A 25,921-nucleotide genomic window follows, 5' to 3' on the forward strand; every position below is an offset into this window, starting at 1 on the left:
AACAAGGGTAATGGAATGTAGTCGCATTGAATCATGCGATTTTGAGGGAATTAGAATGGCAAACGAGACACTAAAAGTGGCTGATCAGTTTTGCTATTTGGCAGTAAAATAACAGACAGAGGTCAAAATCAAGAGGATACAAAATGCAGACTAGTAATAAAAACAAAGGGGTTTCTGAAAAAAAACTTTTACATTAAATATAAATTTGTTGGGAAAAGTATTCTGGTGATTTCAGAATGGCCGGCCCAAAAACCCGACATGAAGCCAGTTAGTTAAAACGTCGACCTCGCTCCGGACTCCATCGTCCAACCACGCTTCCTGCTCTGGTTTCTCGTCTTCACGAAGAGTGGGCTGCCAGTTCTCCACAGACTTTCAGACACCTCATTGAAAGTGCTCCAGCAGAGTTCAAGCTGTCATGTAAGTGAAGAGTGGACACATGCCGCGTTAATATCCATTAACAAATGTCCGGATATTTTTGATCTGATAATGTATGTACCGAACGGATTTAACATTGTATTCATAGTCATTATGTCGCCACTATTCGGTCATCAACAACACTGGAAAACAGTTGAGGCCTTCGTGGTCTTCTTGACATATTGTCTGTTGTCATTCCTCTCCTATCTTCGGCCATCAGTCGTTTATAGAGGCCTTTTTGGCTGTTCACCGGCACGAGCGACTAGCATTGCCAAAGCCTCTCTGCACCATGTATGGTGGGCTCAAACTTCCAGAATAGTGTCGTCAATATCAATAAATTCTCTTCTCCATACTTTTGAGTTGATCTAATGGATTGTATATAATAGCTTTGGCACGACTGGATATTGAAATGTATGTCTCACTCCTTCAAAGTTCTTTAGCACCTACCTTATAACCCGTTTTTGCCCCAAGCGACTTTGTCACACGACATGACTCGACTGAAAGAGTGATGATTAGAACGGCGAGGAGATCCTCTTGGTGCGGACAGATAAATCTTCCAGGAGACGAAAGACAGAAAAATATGTCGTTCACAGGGTTAGTAGGGACGTTACACTAGCTATAAAGAATATTTTCCTTAAAAAAAGGGATGAACTGGGCTGCTTTGACACATACTCAGTGGATTACACCTTGGTACTTACGTGGTTTGGTAATCATTCACGGTAAACATATCAGTAAGAGCGTAATTTATACTTAATTGTTGGTGCGATCACTATTATTATTCATCATAGTTTCGTATAAAAGCCGTGTTTGTAAGCTAAATTACGCGAATTCAGTCTGTCTATTGTACGAACAACAAATTCTTTCTTGACCCAAGCATATTTCGGAACTTTTTTACGATCACAAAAGTGTGCTTTTATTCAGAAAAGCTATGGTAAGCTATATATGAGTGGGAATAATGCACTACAGTACCTGAAGTTCTGGGGAATAACACCTGAGTAGGAGTCCCACTGATGATGACACAAATGTGCCGAGACATGAAAAGATTAGTTGTTCGCGTAATAGGCGGGACTCAGTTCCTACAATTGTGGTCTGCAGAACGAATCTTTCATTCCAAAGAGGATAGTGAAATGTTTTCAAAATCCTTGGCATACTAAAACCGTGTGCCGTACCGAGTTTCGATTCCGGAAACTTCAGTTCTCGAGGGCAATACTCCTACCGAATGAGTTATGAAGACACGGATCAGGACATGCCCTCACAGTTGTCCTGCCGCCAGCAGTTCTCTCCTGCTTCCCTTTTCCAAGGGAATTCTGGTCCAGCAAGGAATGCGGGAGAGCTCCTGTTAAGTTCTGATAGCAGCTGGAGGTACTGACGACAGTAACTAACCCTGTAAATGGAGGAAGGTCGTTTTTCACGCCTGGTTAGCTCACATTAAAAGTATTGCTCACAAAAGGTACTGGTTCCGAGCTCGATTCCAAGTCCTTCATACAGTAAGTGGTCTAATCTGCATCAATAAGTTTCAGCGAAGTTTGCTCAACTTTAGTGGATTAATTTTTATGAAAACACAAAAAGATATGAAAAATGTTGAGTGCAAATACAGTGATATACAATGTTTCTAGTTACTAACTGTGTAAACATCGTATGTTATTGTATTTTTCAGTGTTTTCAGAAATACAAATCTACCGCTGATGTTGAAACATTGTCACTATTACGAAAGATAAGTAATGATGTTCTTCTACAGATTATACATTCTGATCTAGCGGCATCAACCAGCAATGAGAATAGCTTAAGATGTTTGAGGATTATCCTCCGTGTATTCATTAAAGAGAAGGTGAATGCCGATGCTGATTTCACACCATAAGCCAGAAATGAAATGGAGGATGATTAACGCACCATTCGAACCCCTTTGTATACTATCTGCATGTGGTGAGTAATGGCATTTTACCAGTGAACATTTGCTCTCTCTTCTTTGCAACGCTGACGGTGACACAGTGTGATGATGTGGGCAGTAGTCCACGGAACTGGTCGTGCCCCATTAAAGATTATCAGACAGCTATAGGAGGTGTTCCCTTTGCAAGAAATGAAACGACCAGTAGAGAAGGAAACTGGAGTTTGAAGACAGAACGCGACCGAGACAATCGGTAATCGACGTGGTGTCGTTGTAGGCGGTGGAGGCAGCGGCGACTTGCAGCGCCAGCAGGATGCGAGTGGTACAGTGACAGCGGCTGCGTGGCGTCTAGATATACGGCGGGAGGCCCCTAATAGCGGCCCACGGCGACAGATAGCGTGTCGGGCGGCATCCGCGATGCTATCTGCGCCTCTTTATAGCGGCGCGCTCCTGTAATCACGGCGCGCCACGGCGCGATCATCCGGCGGATAGCTTCCGCCGCCAGAAATATGTCCCGTGTTGACAAACGCAGGACCAAGACGTCGAGGGGTCTGCTATCTGAGGCGCACGACCCGGCCCGGCTTCGTGTGGCGATCCACCCTGCGGAACCAAGTCACCGATCCCATCTGCCGCCACATACTGGTGCGAAGTAGTAGTTTTTGTGTAATATGTGGTTGTCGGCCGCCGACTCATTTCCCACCAGATGCAGAGGAGGTCCGCACTCGCAGTAGTAACGCTGATTTACGACACAAAAGTATCAATCGTGATCACCAACCATAGATTGCAGTCTTCATTCACTGTTGTACTTCTCCGGCGCCTCGCTACTTTGCAGCTAATTTGCAGAAAAATTACTGAGTCATTTCAGCAAGTTCGTGGTCTTGGATACAATGAAGACGAAAAAAGGCGCACCACTAAGGAATTATCCAAATGGCACGGAATTCGGTAGATGTGATGTATAAATACAGACAAATAAATGATTAGAATTTCAGAAAAATTGGATGATTTATTCAATAGAAAGAGCTTCACAGACTGAGTAGGGGAATAAAGTGTTTCCACGTCTGCCCTTATGCAAGCAGTTGACTGATAGATTTGCTGGCTGGTGCCCTGAGGGATATCGTTCAATTGGCGAATTAGATCGTCCAAGTCCCGAGCTAGTTGAAAAGCCCTGCCCATAATTCTCCAAACATTGTCAATTGGCGACATATCCGCCGTCCTTGTTGGGCAGCACGAAGACGAGCAGTAGAAACTCTCGTCGTTTGCGGGAGGGCATTATCTTCCTAAGATGTAATCGCAGAATGGCTTGCTACTAAGGGCAACAAATTAGGGCGTAGACAATCGTCGACGTACCGCTACGCTGTAGGGGTGCCGCGGATGGCAACCAAAGAGGTTGTGTTAAGAAACGAAATGGCACCACTGACCATCAGTCCTGGTTTATTTGGCCGTCTGGTGGGCGACAGTCAGGTTTAAATCCCACTATGGCGTCTCCAGACACTTCTTCGGCTTGGAATCTCATTGAGTGGAATAGAACTGTCTTCAGTGAAGAGTCCTACTTCGAACTGAGCCCCGATGACCAACGATGACATGTCTGGAGATGCGTCTGATGAGTCTGATTGTCGCTCGCCATACGGCCCGACATCCATGAGAGTTGGGTATGTCGACCATATTCTTCACCCGTTTTGTTGCCCTTCATGACAAATCATCCTGGGCTTACATTTCAGCAAGATAATGACCGCCCGCACACGGCGAGAGCTTCTAATACTTGTCTTCATGCTTACTAACCCCTACCTTGGCCAGAAAGGTCGCCGGATCTCTTCCCAACTGAGGACGTTTGGAACATTAAGGGCTGGGTCCTCCAACCTTGTCGCGATTTTGAAGATCTGATGCCTGACGCGCCATTTAGACAGAATTTGGCGGAATATCTCTCAGGGCGGCTCCAACAACTCTATCAGTCACCGCCAAGCCGAAAAATTGCTTGCATATGGGCCAGAGTTGGACCGACGTGTTATTGACTTGCTCAATTTGTGTAGCACTTTCTCTTGAATAAATCATCCAATTTTTCTGAAATAATAATAATTTCTTTGCCTGCACGTGTAAATCACATTTACCTATTTACGTCCCATTCGGATAATTCCTTAGTGGTGCTTTTTTGTCTTAGAATGTGTTTTCTACCTAATTCGGTCCCCACTACCACATCAACGGCCGCTGGATGAGCGGATAAGACGATGAATATGTAGACGAGGCACATGGTTTTACTTGTACGTTTCTGAACAACCCTGTAGTAATCGATTAAACAAAACAACTTCTCGTTATCCAATACTTCCGAGTACAAGTAAATCCCTTTGCCTGTCGTTCGTCTCAACGGTAGAAAAATGTGAGGAATCAGTGTGTACTTCTTTTTCAACAATCGTGCTTCATTTACGGTCGAAATTCAGTCGCCCGAAAGAAATAAAGGTAGAACGAGATTAAGCGTCCTGTTGATGGCGGCGTCATTAGAGACATGTGGAGAAATTAGGCGTGTCCTTATCAGAGGATCATTTCGGCATTGCGTTAAGCGGTTTGGGGAGCTTAAATCTGGATGGCCGGTCCAGGATTTGGGTTACCACCCACCTGAAGGTGAATCAAGTGTCCTACCTCTGGGCAATTCCGTTTTGTTTCAGTGAAAGGGCCTTAGTAACTGCATGTGACGAGTAGGACTTGTACCTGATCAGTTGCTCTCCTTTTCCCCATCCGTCTCGTTGAGTGTGAGCACAGCTGAGAATTATGGAGCCAGCCAGACAGCAAACACTTTTCCAAGACAGTATTTGTAGTTTTAGTAAGTACCGTTTCCAGTGCTTCTTAAGTGACTGCGCAAGGGTAATATATTGAGGTACATAACTCTAACTTCAAAGAAATGAGTACATTCTCACAAATTGTATCTGTTTGCTAGTCACAATCCTATAAGCTTGAAAAACTAATATTGTATCATTAATAAAATGGTTTCAAGAACTATTAAGTTGAGTGATGAAAACACGTCCTCTTAAGTGAATATCAGAGAATATTGTAGTAAACAAGTCTGGATCATCATCTACTGCTGGTGCATTGACCAAAACCTTCCAGTCATGTTAAGAAGTGGGGACTGCTAAAGTGTCACAAAGAAGAACTTTTTATTTTCTTGTTCTGTTCGACCCTACGAAAACGTCTTCACAACAATTTCATGTCATTCAAGAAAACTGTTTCACTCACAGTGCACAAGAGAACGATTGTGGCAAATTAAAAATTGATTTTCACTTCTCTGGTCGATAGGCAGTTCAAATTACACGTTACGTTCCATGATACAAAAATCATTGTACGATTACAGCAGGTACTTTTGAATTTAATTTGTTATATTCGCTATTATCTATTATAAAAGTTGCTTTTCATCTTTCCCTTCTGTTACTACATCCGATGAATAACTAAAAAAGTAGTAATACGCGAAGTTGAATGATTACTCACGTTTGCAACACCCGAGAGTTGCCTTTGCGCTCATAAAGTAGCGTTGACGCTTCTGCTATTACTGGTTGCCGAATAATTATTTATTTTGGGTAATTTTTAGATGCCTTGTTTTCTTTTATCAATAAAACATTATTATCAGCTGTAAGGTAAAGAAGTTTGGAGGTCACGGACGTATGTTAACGAACACCATAATTGAGAACCTTTTTACTATTTCTGTATATAACTTGATCAGAACTTGTAGACCAGGGTATTTGTCAACCTGATCAATATACCACGTTAAACCTTACAATGCAGGCAGTGTCTCAACATTAACTCAATGATACTAAAAATTATTCTCATGTATCTTCATATTACGCAGTATATTTTTCTTCAGTTCTTCCGAAAAACCAGTTATCGATCAATAAAGTGAATAAGCATATTTGCGCTCTTCTTACTGGCATGTAAGTCTCTGGAATCTCTTCTCGCGACTCTTACCTCTACAGTTTTCCTTGGTGCCTTAATGGAAAAAAATTACTCAGAAAACTCCTTGCCTTTTCGGTGGTTTCGTGGTATCTTTTTTGAGAAAAATTATCTGTTCTAGTAAGAAGCTCCCAAATCCTGGCATGAGTATATAGTGCATATTTTGACAGTGACTTTTGGCTACACAGTCGCTGGAATCAGTTTTATAGGCTGCAACTTTCTTCTGGGCACTTCCCTTTCTCAACAAATTTACGATACGGTTAATAAGCAAGTCTACTGACAGGTCATTATCGCTGAGGATTTCTGGATGGAAAGGAAGGAGATAGGACTAGGATCATCACCAGAGGCGGATATCAAACTCGAATTGTACGAAGGATGGGTAGGTAATCGATCGTGAGGCTTCCAAAGAAAACACACTGGCCCTTTGTACCGTACTTCATGGAAAAGAATAGAAAATATAATGCAGACCGCTAGCTGAAAATTTGAAACCCAGTTTTTTTGTTATTGTGAATGCCGATTGGAGACTAATATCCGACAATGCAGCTTTTTGTGTCCGCAACCAGTAACATAACATTATTAACGTGTGTGTTTTTATAGATTATGGGAGCATAACATAAGTGTTTAGGACTTTCGTTCATAGCCAGGTACCTTATTATACTAAGCAAAAAACGGGGCATCTATATTCCGTAACATATAATATAAAGCCGTCCTAACCCATATTATGGCAGTCTGTTTGCTGTTACTGCTGTTGTCTTTTGTTTACAAGCAGCTGGGTAGCTTTAATTGATCCACAGCTCACCAGCTGAGATTATTTTTAATATCGGACAGATTTATACAATTCTAATTGTAACCGTCATTGATTGGCAAATGAGTTTCTTATCAGATCGTAAGATATCCCTCAAATTCGCTTCCTGCAACATGTTCAATTTTTCTGTTCTGTCACATAGGTTATCCTTCTTTCTTATTTTTTATTGTCATTACTGATTTAAGAGTGGCTCAGAATACAGGACGACAAAGCACTGTTCGATTCTGTGAATTCAGGTGCTTGAACCATATTCTATATTTCGCTTGTTATGGTTCTCATTTTGTCAATATAAGAGAAACTTTTAAGCTCAAAAATATGTGCGCGGGAAGAGAATTCTTATCTTCAAATGCTGTTTCAGCAGACGGGTAGCGGATCTGGTTTCATAAAGCCATAAATAAATGATTTACAGAAATCTTTGGTGGAGGAGACGCAGTAGATGGAATACATTTTGATTTGTGTCAAAAACGGAATTAGCAAAACTGAGAGCGGAACAAATCTGCTTATCAGGAGTATTGACCCTTGGGTAATTACGAAGTGATGAAGTGACTTTTTTGTAGCTCTCTTTCACTGAAATAGAGCTAACGAGCAGCAGTTAAATACTGGATTGCGGAGAGGTTAAATAAAAAACAACGCTCATCCGGTGCGGTTGATAGACGATAAAGGTAATGTTTCCCGCCATTAATCTGGGTCGTTTATTTCCGTACTCATGGATGTGAAAATAACAGCACGGCAGTTTACCCGCGCGCCGCGCCCGAATGTAAAACTTTTATGCGCAGCCTAAACAATAATTTAACGATATGTCAGGTGGATTTGCTCGACTACATTACTCCCCGAAACGAAGTGTGTGGTTCTGCAGTGCTGTCAGCTTCCATGGGGATTGTTTTTTGAAAACGAGGCTCATCTGATAACGAACGAAGTATGCGTAAACCTCCTTTCTCTGAGTTCTGATGTTTTTCATATGACTATGGTTATTTTGTATTGAAAATTAGCTAGTTTTTGTGTGTCTAAAGCGAAACGTTCATCCCTTTGTAAACAGACAAATGCCATTTAACTAAACTTTTATATGTTTTCACATCACGAATGTACAGCGCAAGGCATTCGATCTAATGCACATCTTTGTATTTCAATTTCATTATTGCTGTACCGAGCGGGGTGGTGCAGTGGTAGCACACTGGACTCGCACTCGGGAGGACGACGGTTCAAACCCGTTTCCGGCCATCCTGATTTAGGTTTTCCGTGATTTCCCTAAATTGTTTCAGCTACATGCCGGGATGATTCCTTTGAAAGGGACGGCCCAATTTCCTTCCCTAATCCGAGCTTGTGCTCTGTCTCTAATGACCTCGTTGTCGACGTGACGTTAAACACTAATCTCCTCCTCCTCCATTATTACTGACGTAAGCGTTGTGGCGTATCCGGCATCCTCACAACCGGAATTCCGTTGCAGAAAGTGAGAAGAAATTGCGGTGGTTAGTTTAGGAAATAAATTTGAGGTAACCACACTGGTGTCCAAAATTAAAGCAACAAACGGAAATTTTGCAAGATTGTGTTTGTTTTCCCACAAAACAGTATAAACAGATGACAGCAAAGTAGAAACAACGCAAAGAATACAAAACGTAAACGACTACAACATACATAACAATAGACAAAAATGTTCTTCGTTTAATCAACTTAAAGAGTTTCCACACACATTGCGACAACTGGTTAATGTACTCACTATGGGATGTGACCACCTCTGACATCAATACAGCCCTGACAACAACGGAGCATGCTGTGAATAACATCAGTGTCATGTTGAGGCAATAATGCCCATTCTTCTTGCGGAGCTGCTCGCGAGTCTTAGAGAGTGATTGGTGACGCTGACGCGATACAACCCTTCTTTCTGGTGTATCCTAGACAAGCTCTACAGGATTCGAAATCCGGAGAGCGCGCAGGCCACGCCATGCGTGCAGTACCTTCTGTTTCCAAGAAAACATCAGGCACTCTTTCTCTATGAGGTCGAGCACTATCATCCATCAATACGAAGTCCGGACACACAGCACCTCGCAACAACCGTACATGAAGTCCCAAGACCTCGTCACGATACCCAACAGCATTTAAACCTTTCCGATTCACCCGTACGATTTCGTGACGAGGTGTTCGACTGGTCAACACAATGCCTGCCCACACCATTAGAGACCCTCATCGATACCTGTCTCTTTCCACAATTCTGTGATCTCTAAATCTTGTTCGGATGCGAATAAGTCGAGAATCACTCTCAAGGTCGAATCGAGACTCATCCGTGAAAGGAATATTGGCCCACTGGTCGACTCTCCATGTGGCATGTTGACGACTCCACTCGATACATTTCCTTCTGTGAAGACGCGTCAGAGGCACAGGTACAGTAGGTCTCCGACAATAAAGGCCTCTCTGTCGAAGCCTTGTCTACACCGCTTGCTTCGACTCAACACGTCCAGTGGATGCTGCAAAGTCAGATGACAGCTACTGCGCAATACTAAGGCGGTACCGTCGTGCCCTTACATCCAGATAAAGGTTCTCTATTTCTGATGTCGCACGTGATCGGCCCTGCCTTGGTCTTCGGGATACGATTTCGGTCTCTATAAACTGTCGCCACGTCCGAGAAGCGACAGAACGATTCAAGTTAACCCATCGGGCCACATGAGTTTGCGACTGTCCTGCGTCCATTCTTCCTATGGCCCTCCACCGCAGAGACTCTGTTAGGTGTCTGTGACGTACTGCACCGTTTATGACTGTGTACACAGCGTTTGTGGTTGTGAGAGTACAAACACTACTCCGTTCAATTAGTGCACTGACGTCGTCGTTCGTGTGGTTTTCCGTTGACCGAAATGCCATCTTCCTGAATTAGACACAGAACGGGGAAATAGCGGTTTGTTGCTTTAATTTTGTACACCAGTGCACTTCTAATTTTTCTGCAACAGTTCTGATGATTGTCGCGTTAAATAAGTGACTACCAAATGGATGCGTAATCTTATGTGTGAAGTATGTATACAAAAAAAGGCAGAGAAAGAAATAATTGAGCTCAGTTGTTGGTGCCTGCACGTTCTGTGAATTTTCATGGAAAGCGGACTAGTGTGCTCTGCTTCGGACGTAAAGTGAGGCCGGTTTTTCTTGAAACTTCGTATCATCGTGTTTTCTCACGGTTCGCCACCATATGCCAAGTTTTAAGTAATACACAATAATGAAAAATCATTCAAGCGTCTAATAGCTTACGTTTTAGGAAACACTCCAACAGGCCAAACACCTTTACACGAAACACGCAACTCATCCATGTGTTCTGTATCCAATAGATGTTGACCACAGATTTCTATTAGCAGTTTTATTAAATGTGTATATTTTCATGATTAGTATCCTCCTGTTTCACTTATAATGCTAATCCATATCTTATTACGCACTTTTGCTATTCCGATATAATTTTGCTCACAATGCGTTTTAGCTATGACGTATTGAAATGATAGACAAATAATTATGAGGAATAATTATGAACAGTAACTCTTGTTAGCAAAATTCTGCACAAATTTCTGAACAACGAGCTACCCGTGACATTGCCGTCGATAGATGGTGAATCGACCAGAATCTTCACCTTGTTAGGAATAAGTAAGTATATTACACACAAGTTGACTGATAATCTTAGTTTGGTTCTATGGCTAATCGTCTATGCTTCTCTTACCGCATTTTCACTTAGCAAACACATTTTTACATCTGTTGTGTGGTAAGCAGAATAGAGTCAGTGACTGTGTTGCGATAAGTCACCCAGATAAGTCGAAATAAGACGCACTTTTGCACGGACAGAATTTTATCAGTCAAGATAACTTCAGTTTTATAGCATTCTTGAACTGATAAAAGATGTGTAAGTGATTTTACCGCGTGTGAACATATGTCGGAAGAATGCATCGAAAGTATTTTGAAAATAAAGAACTCTCGGCCGCTTTCCAAAGTCTGCTACAACATTCGATACAGTATTAACTGCAACAGCAGTGTGACAGTTACGTTATTATGGCTAGTAATGTGCCTCAGATATTGTAAAGAGAGATGCGTTACGAAGACAAAGAATCTTGCGACCACCTGTCTGTCTAGTTTCCGCGAAGAAGTAATTTGTAATTCCGGCCATTTCATTGGCATTTTGATGTTTCTGGTACTCGTGGTGCAATGAAAGATGGATGTGTTCTATTTACACATTATTCCAAAGAATTGCAAGGAAGAGCGGTGGTAATTTGCTAGTCCTTTTATTCATGCGAAAGGCTACCGATATGATCATACTTTTTTATATCCGTAAAAGTAATAACTGAACTCAGGGTCGAAAATCTCAGAATAAATTATGCGTTAGCCACTTTTTGTTTCTGCTTCACTTCCTCCTCCAGCTAAATACTGGATACCTTGCCTCATAAAGCCAGTTTACAGCAATTATTCTAACACTCGAGTATACAACTGCTTCTGTTCGCTTCTCGTTCTTTTTATAAATATATAAACACAAGTGTCCAATGAGTTCTTACTGATGACTGGACGACTGTAATTTCTTTATCTCTTACCCTGTTGCGGCAACGAAGTGCAAGTGTGGCTAAAGTCAGATATTGTTTCCGTCGTGTTTTAACATCGAGAAGATGGTTTCATTGCAGTGAATTTTGAAGTGAGCACTGACTTATCAATGACGCCAGTACTCACGTTCGACATCAGCTAGCTATTAAATAGCCCGAAGGAGTATGCATTTCTGATTTGTCTGCCTTCTACTATATTTTGTGTTGCCTGTACTTAGTACTGTGTATGGCGTTAAAATAAATATATATAATGAGATAGAATTCTAGTGACCACGTCGTTCTAGTCTTCAGCAAGAGTATCTGGATTCAGTGCATTTTAAAACAACGAAACTGAAGTCTGTCACCTAAAGTTTTTCGGATACTACAGTTGCTGACGTATATTATTTTTTGTCTTACGAGGTAGGTATTTAGATGCAAAGTTCTGTGCTAGTTAATTACTTGGTTATTTTTTTTAATTTTCTGAACTTGTAAATGAAATTCCGCTACATTTGTGGTTCGTTATATTTTTACTGCTTGCAAGTTGCTGTTTTTTGACGTCCTTTACTGGTCACTTCTCGTAATTAAGAATTCCTTCCTTTATTCTGGCAATTGCAATAAAGGTGCCACAGTGTGACTGCTACATCTTTCACTTTCGCATTGTGTTTTACGTTACACCATGCTGCAATGTAGAGTCCTCTACTATTCACACAAAAGAACCAAGACATGTAAGAGAAACAACAACAAGTATTCAGCTCTACTGAAACAGAAATTATATTTCCTGAGCATTTAGTGTTGCTTGGTTCGGTGACGAGATAGACAATAGAACATTACAACAGTTTATAGAACATGAAATATGTGGTTAGATATAAGTTGTGTAAAAAGCCGCTAGGATCGCAGGTTCGAATCCTGCCTCGGGCATGGAAGTGTGTGATGTCCTTAGGTTAGTTAGGTTTAAGTAGTTCTAAGTTCTAGGGGACTGATGACCTGAGAAGTTAAGTCCCATAGTGCTCAGAGCCATTTGAAGTAAACAAAATGTCGTCTAGTGAAATAAGTATTACATAGCATCTCTTAGGATAAACATATAAAAGGTATTAATGGTAAATTACTTGGCGAGTCTGGTTTTCGAAAAGAACCATAAGAGACACAGGAAGGCCTAGGAAAGTGTGGAGGTGTTTGGAGAAGATGGATCCCTTTTCAAGGTAATTGATTGAATAAAGAGCATGAATAGCAGAAAAAGGAAATACTGTTGTAAAACTGTATGTACAGAATTTGCTGGGTAGATGCTCTTCACATTGATGAAGGGTACTAAGGACTGATGTCTTGATTTCAAAGAGATGGGCGTTGGATTTATCGTCACTTGATACGTGGCTTATCTTCTACATGGTTGAAATTTCTAGTTAGTTTGTCAAAATTCAAACAGTGGCGCTACTCTCTACCATTCGATACGGGCTGCTACATTCTTCTGGTTTGTATGCGTCGTGTGCCGAGGGCCGCAGAAGACTGAGAGGCGGAAGAAGTTTGCCAGGGGCAGAGCGGCCGTGGCCAGCAGGTGCTGCTGCGGGGCCGTGGCGGCGGTTCGGCCAACTAGTGGCAGGTGCTCGTCAGGCGAGCCGAGCGCGCGACACGCAACGCGACGCTAACCTCCGCGTTTCCACAGTAGCCTTCCCAGTGTCCTTAAAACACACTGCCACACGACAGCAGCTTAGTGAATTCTGGTTTTTTGCCCCAGTTTTGAAACACTGCAATTGCAGTGAGTTTGCAATACTGGAGAAAGTACTAGTAGGTTCTTATACTCCCCCAATAATGATGGTTTTTGTCTATTTACGGGTTATCTATAAGGAATAAATCTTAAGACCTATGTTCCTTATCAAGTTGGGAATGCGTTATACCTTTCCTCTTACTTTGTAACAGTGCAAAATTAATTTTTGCTCGAGTTTTGGTTGACATATTTCTTCTCCAGGCACACATCTGGACAACGATGAAAGACGTATGTAAATTTTCTTCATATAATTATTTTTCACCTTATCGTGCGTCCTCTTCTTCTTATTACATCATCTGCTCAGACAACACCCCGTGTTTTTGCAACGTTCTTAGGAAGCTAATACACTTTTCACGCCACTCTATGTCTCTATCTGCTTAATAAATAAGAACAATTTTGTTGTAGTAATAAATTGTTCAGTTAAGGGGGATAGGACATCAAATGGGCCGACTTGGAGCAGGAGAGGCACCACAGGACATTTTAATTTCCACTGTCTATACTTTTACAAATAAATTCATAAAACTTTGTCAACATGACCAGGAAGAATTCAGGATTCACACTCGTAGCAGTGGAAGTTCAAAAACATTTTTTCTTTTTTCTACTGACTGCATTTGTTGCTATGGGTACACTTTTCTTCATTAGTAAGAGAGATTCTTCGATGAATTTTGCAGTGATTATTAAACACAAACTCCTTAAGGCAAAACTCTAGAATTTTCCAAATCTATTAAAAACTGTGGTAAAAATGATAAATTAACTAAAAAATTAGAGTTTTTTCTAAACATGAAGTTCAAAATGCAACATCTCATTCATTTTTTTTCATAAATTAAATAAATTCTAGACTTTCATACATCTGTAAGTATGGTTTGTATGCTGTGCAAAACTCGTCGAAGAATCTCTCTTACTTATGAAGAAAAGTTTACCTATAGCAACAAATGCAGCCAATGGTAAGTGAAAAAATGATGAAATTTGACATGTTAAAAACATTATTTTATTATGTTTTTGACTTCCACTGCTATGAGTATGAATCCTGAATCCGTCCTTGTCATGCTGACAAAGTTTTATGAATTTATTTGTAAAGGTATAGACAGTGGAAATTAAAATGTCCTGTGGTGCCTCTCCTACGCCAAGTCGGCCCGTTTGACGTCCTACTCCCCTTAATTTCTTTCTAGACTACGCAGTTTAATACAGTGTTCTTTCAGATAATCACCCTTGCAAAACTGAAATATCTTCGCGAATGCTACAATGATAGGCTTTTCTAACGTCCATAGTACAATCATGTATTATTTCTTGACCTTTCTTCGTATTCTCTTGTATGAAAAATCGATTTCACTGAATACACGAGTTTCTTACGTGTAATTTATTTTAATTCCGATATTTGGTTTTGACTCCAGTCTCAGTGTGCCTGCAGAATTCACGTTTCCTTAGCCATTTATGTCCAGTTTACATTGTTTTTACTATCCTCTGAAAATCTACTGACATATGCATTCCCTCTGCATCGTAACCCTTTCAGTAAAATGCAGATATCTACGCATTTGAGCTATGTCCGTAGTGCGGTTTGTACTAAGGGAAACTAACTTCCAATTCGAGAATAAAATGGCTTTTATATGGAGATAGAGCAGTGTAAGCTTCAGTCTTGTTTACTCGTCAACATTTTTACGCCAAAATAAAATATTTACGACAGATATAAAAAGGTTACTAATCTTCTCTGTTACAAGGCAATATCCTTGCTGTTACTTTGAAATGACTAAACAGTTCCGTGTTTTAACTATGATTTGTAGTTCTGTTGTTTTCGTAGTCCTCCCTTACAGTTTTAAATGAATCCTTCATTGAGTTACTGCCGTCGTAGTGGAGCGCGTATCGGTGGTCATTAGTTTGACGAAGATCGTCGTTATCTCTTTAGTGACACTATCATCATTTACGAGCTTGTTGTGTATCGTAGATCCGCTTATTAGACGTCTGTTTATTTCCGAAAGCATGCGCGAAGACGAAATGACATATAAATAACAGTGTATCTTACTCATGAACAAGAGGACTGGGAAAATGTCACAGAAACTACAGTCAGTACGATAATACTTTAAGACTGATTAGTCAATGAAAGATGATAATATAATTAATCTGCTTTTCACGACTTCAGGTGCACTGGGAACTGTTTCACTTTCATTGTGACCAGAAAAGGTAAAACAGTTGGAAGGATATTGCAAATCTTATAAAAACGTTCTGCTGTTGGTGATGGACTTCATTGTTGTGTATAGCATTAGATAGGCCAATAAAAGGTGCTGCCCAAATTAACAGATATTATATTACGTAAGTTAACATTTTCATAGCTCACCAAGTACCTTTTTTTGAATGCTGCACTATACTTCAGACATAGATAGATGACACTGTTTCTCAACGTAGTCATCAAGTTTCTGTAAATAATGATCGGAATGTTCTGCCAGTCGTCTCAGTTACTCGAAAGTAGTACTCTCCCTGGTTACAGAGCCATTCGAGAACCGCTGCATGTACGTCGTCATCATTGGAAAATCTATCAATGCTGTGAGTCAGTTCCTCGGTTGCCTTCGCATTTTCATCTGCGGTCGATTTCTGTGCCCTTCGTTCCTGATCAGAATCAGCCACGTCTGTACAGTCACAGTCACCCTGTTGGCACCATTTAACTAAGGCTCGACACGACACTGCGAGTTTCTGTGATTTATTGCAATGAGAAGACTGTGTAAACCGCAAGATGTATTTTTCTTTAATTTTCCTACAGAAAAGGATTCATAATTTCCTACAAAAAAGGATTTATAATTCTATCGTTGCGTCGCCCTAGGTGTGGCAATCGGAACGACGAAGGCATAGGTATGGAAGGGTTCAGAATTGGTATAGTATTCTACGGTTAAGTCCATATATACTTGCGTATTATCACTTATATAAAGGAAACAAGGTTCCCCTTTTGTTGGTTTTACACTCAGTGGATTTCCTGTTAGTAAAAATGAATATTCTTTTATTCGTAACTATCTAGATCGCATTTCAAAAATAAATTATAATTTGCATTCCGGAGGGTCATCAAGCGGGCCGTAGTGACCGAGCGGTTCTAGGCGCTTCAGTTTTGGACCGCGTGCCCGCTACCCTCGCTGGTTCGAATCCTGCCTCGGGTATGGATGTGTATGATGTCCTTAGGTTAGTTAGGTTTAAGTAGTTCTAAGTTCTAGGGCACTGATGACCTCAGATGTTAAGTCCTATAGAGCTCAGAGCCATTTAAACCATATTTGAACCGGAGGGTCATCACGAGAACCAAAGGTCCTGCTTACTGTTATAAAGTAGTACGTCATGTTGAAACTGAGTAGATATGAAGTGACCACCTTTCGTAAAGAGATACAGGGCTTCTGGTTCGCATCTTTAACAATAAGAGTGAAGACCGAGAACCAAATGTACGAATCAAAAAGAGTGTGTAGCAGGGATGTAGTCTTCCGCCCCTGCTGCTCAATCTGTATGTCGAAGAAGCAATGACGGAAATAAAAGAAAGTTTCAAGAGTGGGATTAAAATAGAAGGCGAATTGATATCAATGTTAAGATTCGCTGACGACTCCTAAGTGAGAGTGGAGAGCCATTACAGAATCTGTTGAATGGAATGAACAGTGTAATGAGTGCAGAATGCGGATTGAGAGTAGATCGAAGAAAGTTGTGTCATGGGAAGTAACAGAAATGAGAACAGCCAAAAGTCTAACGTCATAATTGGTGATCACGCAGTAGATCAATTTAAGGAATTCTGCTACCTAGGCAGCTAAATAACCCATGGCGGAAGGAGCAAGGATGGCATCAAAAGCAGACTAGCACTGGCAAGAAGTGCATCCGTGGTCAAGAGAAGTCTGCTAGTATCAAATCTAGGGCTTAATTTGAGAAATAAACTTCTAAGAATGTACGTTTGGAGAGCTGCATTGTATTGCAGTGAGACACGCACTGTGAGAAAACCGAAACAGAAGAGAATAAAAGAAGCAATTGAGATGTAGTACTACAGGAGAATGTTGAAAATTAGATAGACTGATAAGGTAGGGATGATAAGGTTCTCCGCAGAATAGGCGAAGAAAGGAATATTTGGAAAACACTGACAAGAAGAAGGGACAGGATGATAGGACATACATTAAAACATCAGGGAATAACGACTATGGTACTAGAAGGAGCAGTAGAGGATAAAAACTGCAGAGGAAGACAGAGATTGGGATACATCCAACAAATAATTGAGGACGTAAGTTGCAAGTGGTACTCTGAGGTAGAAATGCTGGTACAGAAAAGGCTCAAATGGTTCAAATGGCTCTGAGCACTATGGGACTTAACTTCTGAGTTCATCAGTCCCCTAGAACTTAGAACTGCTTAAACCTAATTAACCTAAGGACATCACACACATCCATGCCCAAGTCAGGATTGGAACTTGCGGCCGTAGCGGTCGCGCGGTTCCAGACTGTAGAGCCTAGAATCGGTCGGCAACCCCGGCCGGGTTGCACAGGAGAGAAATTCGTGGTCAACCGCAGAAGAGTGATGGCTCAAAAAATCATTAACAGTAATTCATCTTTGAAATGCGATCAAGACATTTGTAAATAAAGCATTATATTACACATGTATCGAAAGTTCGTGTTGGCAATGTCAAATTTCTCACTGTTATGATTATGTTCATTAGACATTCCCATGCGTATTTGGTCCATCTATTTGCTAAAGTACGTAATGTCATCGTATGACGTGGGGGAGGAGGGAATGTGTAGGCGGCAGATCGCTGACATGGGATGGATAGATTCTCTTGGAAGCTTTGGTGGCGTGAAGTAAATGGATAGATTCTCTTGGAAGCTTTGGTGACACGAAGTAAATACTGTATTGTGATTGAGGAAGGATTGGTTTCTACCGTGCAGTGAATTTCGAGTAATTAGAGACGGAAGTTTCGCTCGGAAACGACAAAGATGGAGAAGATAATCGACCGCATCACAGATCAAGAAACCGTCCTGGCATTAGTTTGACACGAGCTCACTGTCTTCAACGCTGGAACGTCACTCGTTGCAAATGCAACGATGATTTTCAAGTTTCACTTCATTTAGTCCAGAGTAATAAAGAAACTGGCAAATTGCGGTAATGATATATCAGCTTCAGTGCTCGTTATACGAGTTTTATTGCATAAATCACAACGGGCTTATTTCGGCGTATTGCAATCGCCACGTCTTCTTATATGTAATATCGATGCTGCCATATGCTGCCTTGGTTGGAATATGTATTTAGACGTTAGATGGACGTTCGCTGTAGACGTACATTATACGTAATATTGCTGATCCACTGTCATCCAAGCTGTCAAGAGGGAAAATAGCGCACAAAAGCTGACTAATGTATACCTAAAAATGACATGTAACAGTACGCTTACAACGAACGTCCAAGGTACGTCTAAATACAAATTCCAACAAAATACAGCACATGGCAGCCTCGTAAGAACATTTGACGATGGCAGTATGCCGAAATGAGCTCAAGCATTTACCGTAATCGATTTAGGAAAAGCACAGAAACCCTCCTGAATACAGTGCTCCACTGCTCCACCTCGCTCGCTGGTAATATGGCGGGGTGTTAAGGACTGCATCTGCTGAGAAGAGGATGGTGCTGGCTGTGTGATGTGGGGGTCAGAGAGAAGCGCGGTCCTGAAAGAAGAGTGCTGCTTTGCGGAAATGGCGGCGTTGAGAGGTGAGTGCGGTCGGGGAGGCTGTGAGCTGTCGACCGGCGGGCCGCGCTGCTGCTTCTGCTTCTTCTCCGGAGGAGGCGGCCATTATTTCTGTCAACAGGCGGACGCCCATCCCGGCGACCGCGACACGTGTGCCGGGCAGAGCCACCCCTGGGACCGTCCACGCACTGCGCCGTACTCAAGGGGCGGCGCAGCAAAAAAACGACAAAGTCGCAGGGTGCTTCCAGCAGGATACTCTAGCACTATGGTGTGTGACCAGGCAACCTCGACACTGAGATATCCTAACATTTTCTAGAGGGTATAAGTAAAATGTACGGCAGATATTGCAAGGCACATTCCTCGCCGTAGACGGAGAAATTATTTTACATGAACACAGGCCTGGAAACGGTTTATTTCCAAGTTGCATCTCATTTTCTCCTACTCATTAGTCATGGGAAATATACGAACAGATCGCACCAGCATACCGCATGCAACTCTTTGTCGTAGGCGACGTTCCATGTGCACTTTGCGGGCACTGATACATGCATCATCCCGACACTGTAGCGAATCTCTGGTTTCTCAGCCTTCCATAGTATTGACAACGAGACTCTCCACATATTGTACTGGGGTTACATACAAAAGAGCTTTCAAATGCGCCCAATAGTAAAGGTCCAGTGGCTCAAGTTCCGGAGTGCGTGGAGGCCACACAGCTGATGCATCTCTATCTGTCCTTATGTCACCGGATCTTTATTGCCTGACCTCCATGCTCTTCGAATCTAAAGCCGCTGGTCCTTTATTTGTGGGGGTATTTGAAAGCTCTTGTGTATGAAACCCCAGTATAAGATATTCAGAATCTCCGTGCCCGTATTATGGAAGGCTACGAAATCATAAGCGGTATTCCAGGAATAAATCAGCGCATCCGAGATTCACTACGTTCTCGGGTTGATGCCATGTACCAATGCCTAACGAGGGCATATGGAAAATCTCCTGTGACAAAGAGTTGCGTACGATATGCTGCTGCATTATGTTCGTGTGTTGTTCCCGTGATTAATGAGTTGGAGAAAATGAGTTGTAACATGATGCAAAGCGTTTCCAGATCCATGTTCATATAACATAATTTCTTCGGCTACGTCTGAAGAAGATGTCCTGAAATTTTTGCCGTGCAGTTTAGGTATACTCCGTATATTTCACAAATAAGTATTCTCCACTAGGGTGTATTTCACTTCACTAAATGGACGCAGTGCCTAGTCGGTAGTGAAAATAAAATATCAAGTAGCCACAGTCAATAGTTTTGTTTAGTTTCGTTTTTCCAAAGATGGACGGAATTTATAGGATCACCAAAAATGAGATAGCAACAAGCTAAATACCGGATGTCCCATAGCAGACTAAATGAATGAATTATGCTACCTTGAGAGAAATATAACTCATGACGATGAAGACAGGAGGATGTAACAAGAAGGCTACCAAAGTCGAAGACACCATTTTTCGTCAAAAGAAGTCTACTAATATGAAACATGGACCTTAATTTCGCAAAGAAATTTCGGTGAATGTTCGTCTGGAATGCTGCATTGTACATAAGCGAATCATGGGCTGTGGGAGAGCAGGAAAAGAAGAGAAGTCAACCGTTTCAGATGTGGTGTTTCACAAGTATGTTGAAAGTTGACTGGACTCGTACGAAATGAGGATAACCTCTGCAAGATCGGCGATCAAATGAATATTTGAGAAACAATGACTAGAAGAAGAGGCAGGATGATAGTGTTTGTGTTACGACATCAGGGAATATCCTCCATGGTACAAGAGAAAGGCCAAAATTACTCAACGAGACAGATATTTTGTTACACCCAAAAAATATTTGAGGAAGTTGACTGTAAGTGTACTTTGAGATAACGAGATTGCCACATGAGAGTAAGCTGTGGCGGGTAGCTTCATCAAACCCAGTCAGAAGACTGGTGCCCCTATCCATGTTGACAGTGATGATTCAGAAGCCGAAGTCAATCACAGGGTGTTCTACCATATAATAAGATCGTCTTCCTTGGAATAGAATGGCGTGTCAGCAATACTGAAAGGTAAAATGGGAACCACCAGACCATGATCATATTGGAGAAACGACATTAAATAGAATACTGGTGTGGAAAGAGTCGGCCTGAAGCACAGATATCGAATACTTCAGGATGAAGTTACTTGATCAATATTGTAGGTACAGAACTCGTTTTTCGATTAATAACAGTAAGCACAACGGAAATTTTCGCTGTTCTCGCCTGTCGGTCACCGTTTCCTATCTCTGAAAATAGCCGACAGGCAGATCCTTAGAAATGTAACGTTTTGTGTTACGGCACTTTAACACTACACTTTAAAAGTTCTGACGGCTATTCTTATTTTCTGGAGAGACGAAATAGTACAGTTGTGAAGCCATCGTACACCTCTATTACGAATCATTGCTGACATTATCACGCCCTTGTTGTATAAAACGTGTGATTTATTTAACACAACATGTTTCGGCACTACATTAGCCGATTATCAAGTTTTATAAAACAAGGAAACGCCTTAAGGTTAATACGCTATTAGGGACATTGGAAAATAATAAGCAAGAAGCAACCCTGCACTGTCAGACATATAATAATCTTCCTTGTATATCTCCTGTTGGTGTATAACATTTTTACAAAACTCAGTTTATTAACTAAAGTAAACTGCCATCCCTACCAATGATTGTACTATTACGTTAACGATGTACCAACGATGCTGCTCTTGATAGCAAAATCTCTGAAAGCTTATGTGATGCAACGTAGGTGCAAGATTTAGCGTCTGCTTTTACCTGACATATAAACGTTTCAAGATTTTAGTGTCTATAGAGACATCGTTTATGGTTATGATATATGGGTAACAAGATAGTACAGTCTTTGGTAAGGGAGGCCAGTTGATTTTAGTTAATAAACTGAGCTTTGACAGAATGTTATGCGCCAACATAAAATGTACAAGGAAAAGTCTTACATACAGGAGGTGGACAAAAATATGGAATCGCCAGAAATTCGTGCTTTAACGTAACTGCAACTGCCATTCGCGTTTAGAACAGTGTTCTGCGTAGTGGTGAATGCATTGTGTCAATGCATTTCGAACGTGGACAAGTTGTTAGTAATACGAGGTATGTTAGATGCTTCCGTAACAACCGGAGATGAAGAGCTCGGATTTCCAAGAGACATAGTATCGAAGATTTGTACCGCATGTAGGGAAACCGGAAAAGCGTTATCCGTTAAGGAAACCGTGTTGAGTGATGGTGACAGACAGCCACTGAGGAGGACGATATCGAAATATAAGAGGACGACACCTGAAAAAGTCACGGCAGGACTAAATGTCGCAGTCGCAGTGGGAAAAAAAAAAAAAAAAAAAAAAAAAAACGAAGGGAGCTCCGTACGATAGGAATTCCAGGCGAGCTCGAATTCCAAAACCACTCATCGGTGATGCAAACGTCCGTAACAAGAAAATCTGGAAAGCTCACGAAAGGTACCTATCATTAGTTTTTGGAGCATGTTTCGTGAACTCATGCAAAAATTTAGCCGTTTCTATACGCTTCGAGGAATGAGCAAAGCTATCCCTCCGTATAGGATTATCTGGTTGCCGATGAAGTCGGAATATCGACGTGTCCATTAAAAGTAATTCCACCAAAGCGTATGTCGTTCTGTCAAGAAAACGAAATATACTTTTTCTGACAGCTGAAGAACTACATCCGGCTATTACAGAAGTACCATGTTATCATCGCTCAGGCTCTAGCTTTCGGGGAAATGCTTTGACATGGTTGGTATCCCGCGAAATTATCGCCAGAGGGCGAGGCGTTTAGCAGCGTCTAAGAGGTTCCTTTTCCTAATGATATTCAAACAAAAAAAGTGACTGCGGCACATTTGTCTTCACATATTGCTTGTGGTGCTGAGAAATTTTAAGGCTTTGAATGTTTTTATGATGTAAATATCAGTCAGGGGAATCCATTATCTTTCTTGAAGTATAAAAGTAAAAAATATCAAATAAAACAGTGAAATACTTGAATTTTTGATGGTTTTCATTTTCTGCTATTGTTAATTATATAACGCTATATAAGATTAAAGATGAAAAAGTCTACTTTTAATAAAATTTGAAATGCTTCTTTATATTATCAATAATCCCGTTTTATTTCTCGATATCACAGAAAATACTGATGTCATTGATGTTGCGTACTTCCGCGTCATACGATTGGATCTGAACACGAAGCGCAAAAACTTAAACTGTGCTCTTAGACGATACGCTACAGCCTCTCTTAGTTCATTGCCGCGCGAGCGAACTGATGAAATAACATCAAACGTTTTCGTGGATGCTTTTGCATGTTGGCAGCTAAGACAAAATAGGTGCCCTTTTATTTTCATCCTTCGTTCACCAACTGAAGTTTCGACTGTGTCAGGGAACGACCAAGGGTAGGTTTCCCTTGTCAGTACTGAATGCATTCGATAGTCCTCGGAGCGTGGTTTTGTAAATTCGCATTCTACACATTCTACGTTAGTCAACCATTACTATAGTTGAATGGAAATATTACACTCTGTGAAGGGTCGTAGTAGAACAAAATGTCAGATGGTCATATGATGATACGTGGACGTAGTACAGCTCATCAGCGGTTTGTCGTTACTAAGCATAAAAATTTTAAGAGGTTTTAAAACGGTTGTGGTATGGATCGTTGAAGTACCACTTGTCACTATTCGTACGTAGCTGCCTCGTATGAGCAATGTGTAACATACAAAAATCAGTGGGACGACTGCATCTCAGGAGAAACTGTAAATTCTGTAAACAACCGCATTTATAGACATCACAAATAAACCTTTTGTCTTTTAGATATAAAAAATTAATAGTTCTCTGTATATAATCATTCTTCGTTGAGATACATAATGCGTGCGTGAAACACTTACGTTATGTTGTATTTAAAGATGGGTGATAATTTTTATGGGTCCCCTAGTCGAACCCCCACAATAAATCACAACGGCTGACGGGCAGGTAGCGGGCTACACGTGTTTTATCGCCAGCCGCCTGTGTCTTCCAAACCCTGGGAGGTGCTGCACAACATTGGGAGGCGTGTCTGCAACCCCTCAGCCAGCCCGTCTGGCTTCTGTCAAGAAAGGGGGCTCCTCCGTTTTAGGAAGCTCCGTCGAAAGCCTTCACACTCGTAATGCGAGTGGCGAACGTTCTGCGCTAATACGCTTTTGCTACATTATGCTAATATTTCGCATGCGCTTTACGTTTGTAGCTTACTTTTTCTTCTGATGTGGACAGCTAACTGTCAAACGAAATGCATGCACAGACACAGTGCTGAGTACGGGACAAATACGTAAACAAAGTTTAGGGGGAAGAAAGAAAATACCTGAGGAATCAGAAGCAACTAAATAGGGTCCTCCGTCAAGAAAGAAATATTATTTTTAAGCCCATCTCTCTGACTATTCCCAGTTCTTCGGTTTCTCACAATGTAATGGTAATCAGCATAAATCAGTAGGCATAGTCGTTCATTTTATTCGTTCCCTGCCTTCTATTGAAATCCTTGATATGAGTACTCCTCACGACATAGTCGAATCGTTACCCATCCTTCAAACTTTTTGCCGTTACCATTCCTTTCACTATCACATTAACCACACTTGTCAACGTACTTAAATCTAGTCGTTGTATTAATTTATTACATAATTTCCTGCTTGCACATCCCTGACATTTCTCACTTCCTTACTCTTAATTTCCATAAAGGCCACCATTCAATTTCATATGAACCAAGCCGTACAAAAAATTCGGAATTCCATTTGAGACCAAGAGCTCTCGCTAAAAACTCTCCTTTCGCTTGAACTAATTTAATGTTCGTGTCTTGTCTGTTTCTATTAGTTATTAGTCTTTTTTCCGAAATCAAATCCAAATTTCTCGTTGTCCTATCCTTTTGTACCTTTCAGTACTTGTTCTCATTGTCTTCACTTTCAGTCAAAATAAAAACTCATTTCAAACGAATATCTTACAGATAATGGAAACAAATCTGAATAAACTATATAACAATCATCCAACATAAAACACGGTACGTGAAATGACAGGTAAACTTCACCGAACAACTATCAGGGCTAACGGATTATTTAGGGTGCCGTTAAAGGCAGCGGCATACTGGCTATCATGAGCACTTTCTGTTGCTTGAATGGCCAAAATCAGAGAACTAGATAACGTGTTGATAACGTCAGACTGAACTAGAAATTTTCATACACGGTAATACCCACCAAGAAAAGTTAGTCTGTAAAAAACGAATCTCTACAGAATCAACTGTGCTCTCAGATGACAAGAGTGTCAAGAGCGGTAAATGAGATGTGAGTGTATTAATCATCGTCCATGTACTACTGTTAGACTTTCATATTACAAGTGTAAAAAAGTGCGAGAAGCTTTACGGCTTGCGTAGGACCACTGAAAGCTAAATGTTGCGCCCAAATTATTTCGGTTCCGATAGACAGATTCGCTGGAGATAATGTAAACACAAATAAAAAAAGCTAACTGACTTGACTGGGGATCCTTGGTGAACGACTGTAGTATTTTTTTTTAAAAAAGAAGGCAATCGTATTCATCCACTTCTCGTAACTTTTAATATTATACGACCTAGCTTCGTGCTAGCGATGTCGTGCAAACATGTTATCCCTGTATTCTGGTGTACTGTGAAAGAATGTTCAGACAACAAAGAACTGATGTATAATTCTTACAACACACAACAAGGAAATTTAATAATGGCTTGAGACACTGTAGGCAGATTATCTAATAGATTACTAGTTAAATGTGGACTTCATTATTTTTTTTATTACAGGTCTAATGTTCACGGGAAATTCATCAATTTTAGCATACATTTTCTATGGCTAGTGCTCGATAGTTCGATGTTGGTCTTTGCTTTAAGTTGATTGGAAACTGCAAAATT

The 25,921-nt window shown here is 41.1% G+C and overlaps 1 protein-coding gene and 1 non-coding gene across 2 annotated transcripts in view; one reads left to right on the forward strand and one right to left on the reverse strand.

Moving 5' to 3' along the window:
* Window positions 1-25,921, reverse strand: part of LOC126271423 (iroquois-class homeodomain protein IRX-6) — a 776,927-nt gene that overhangs the window by 100,188 nt on the left and 650,818 nt on the right. The gene's annotated exons all lie outside the window — the stretch shown is intronic.
* On the forward strand, window positions 8,181-8,252 carry Trnaa-cgc (transfer RNA alanine (anticodon CGC)). Its single transcript has one exon. It is a non-coding gene; the product is annotated as a tRNA-Ala (tRNA).

Source organism: Schistocerca gregaria, chromosome 1 (assembly GCF_023897955.1).
Source record: "Schistocerca gregaria isolate iqSchGreg1 chromosome 1, iqSchGreg1.2, whole genome shotgun sequence".
Classification (NCBI taxonomy): Eukaryota; Metazoa; Arthropoda; class Insecta; order Orthoptera; family Acrididae; genus Schistocerca; species Schistocerca gregaria.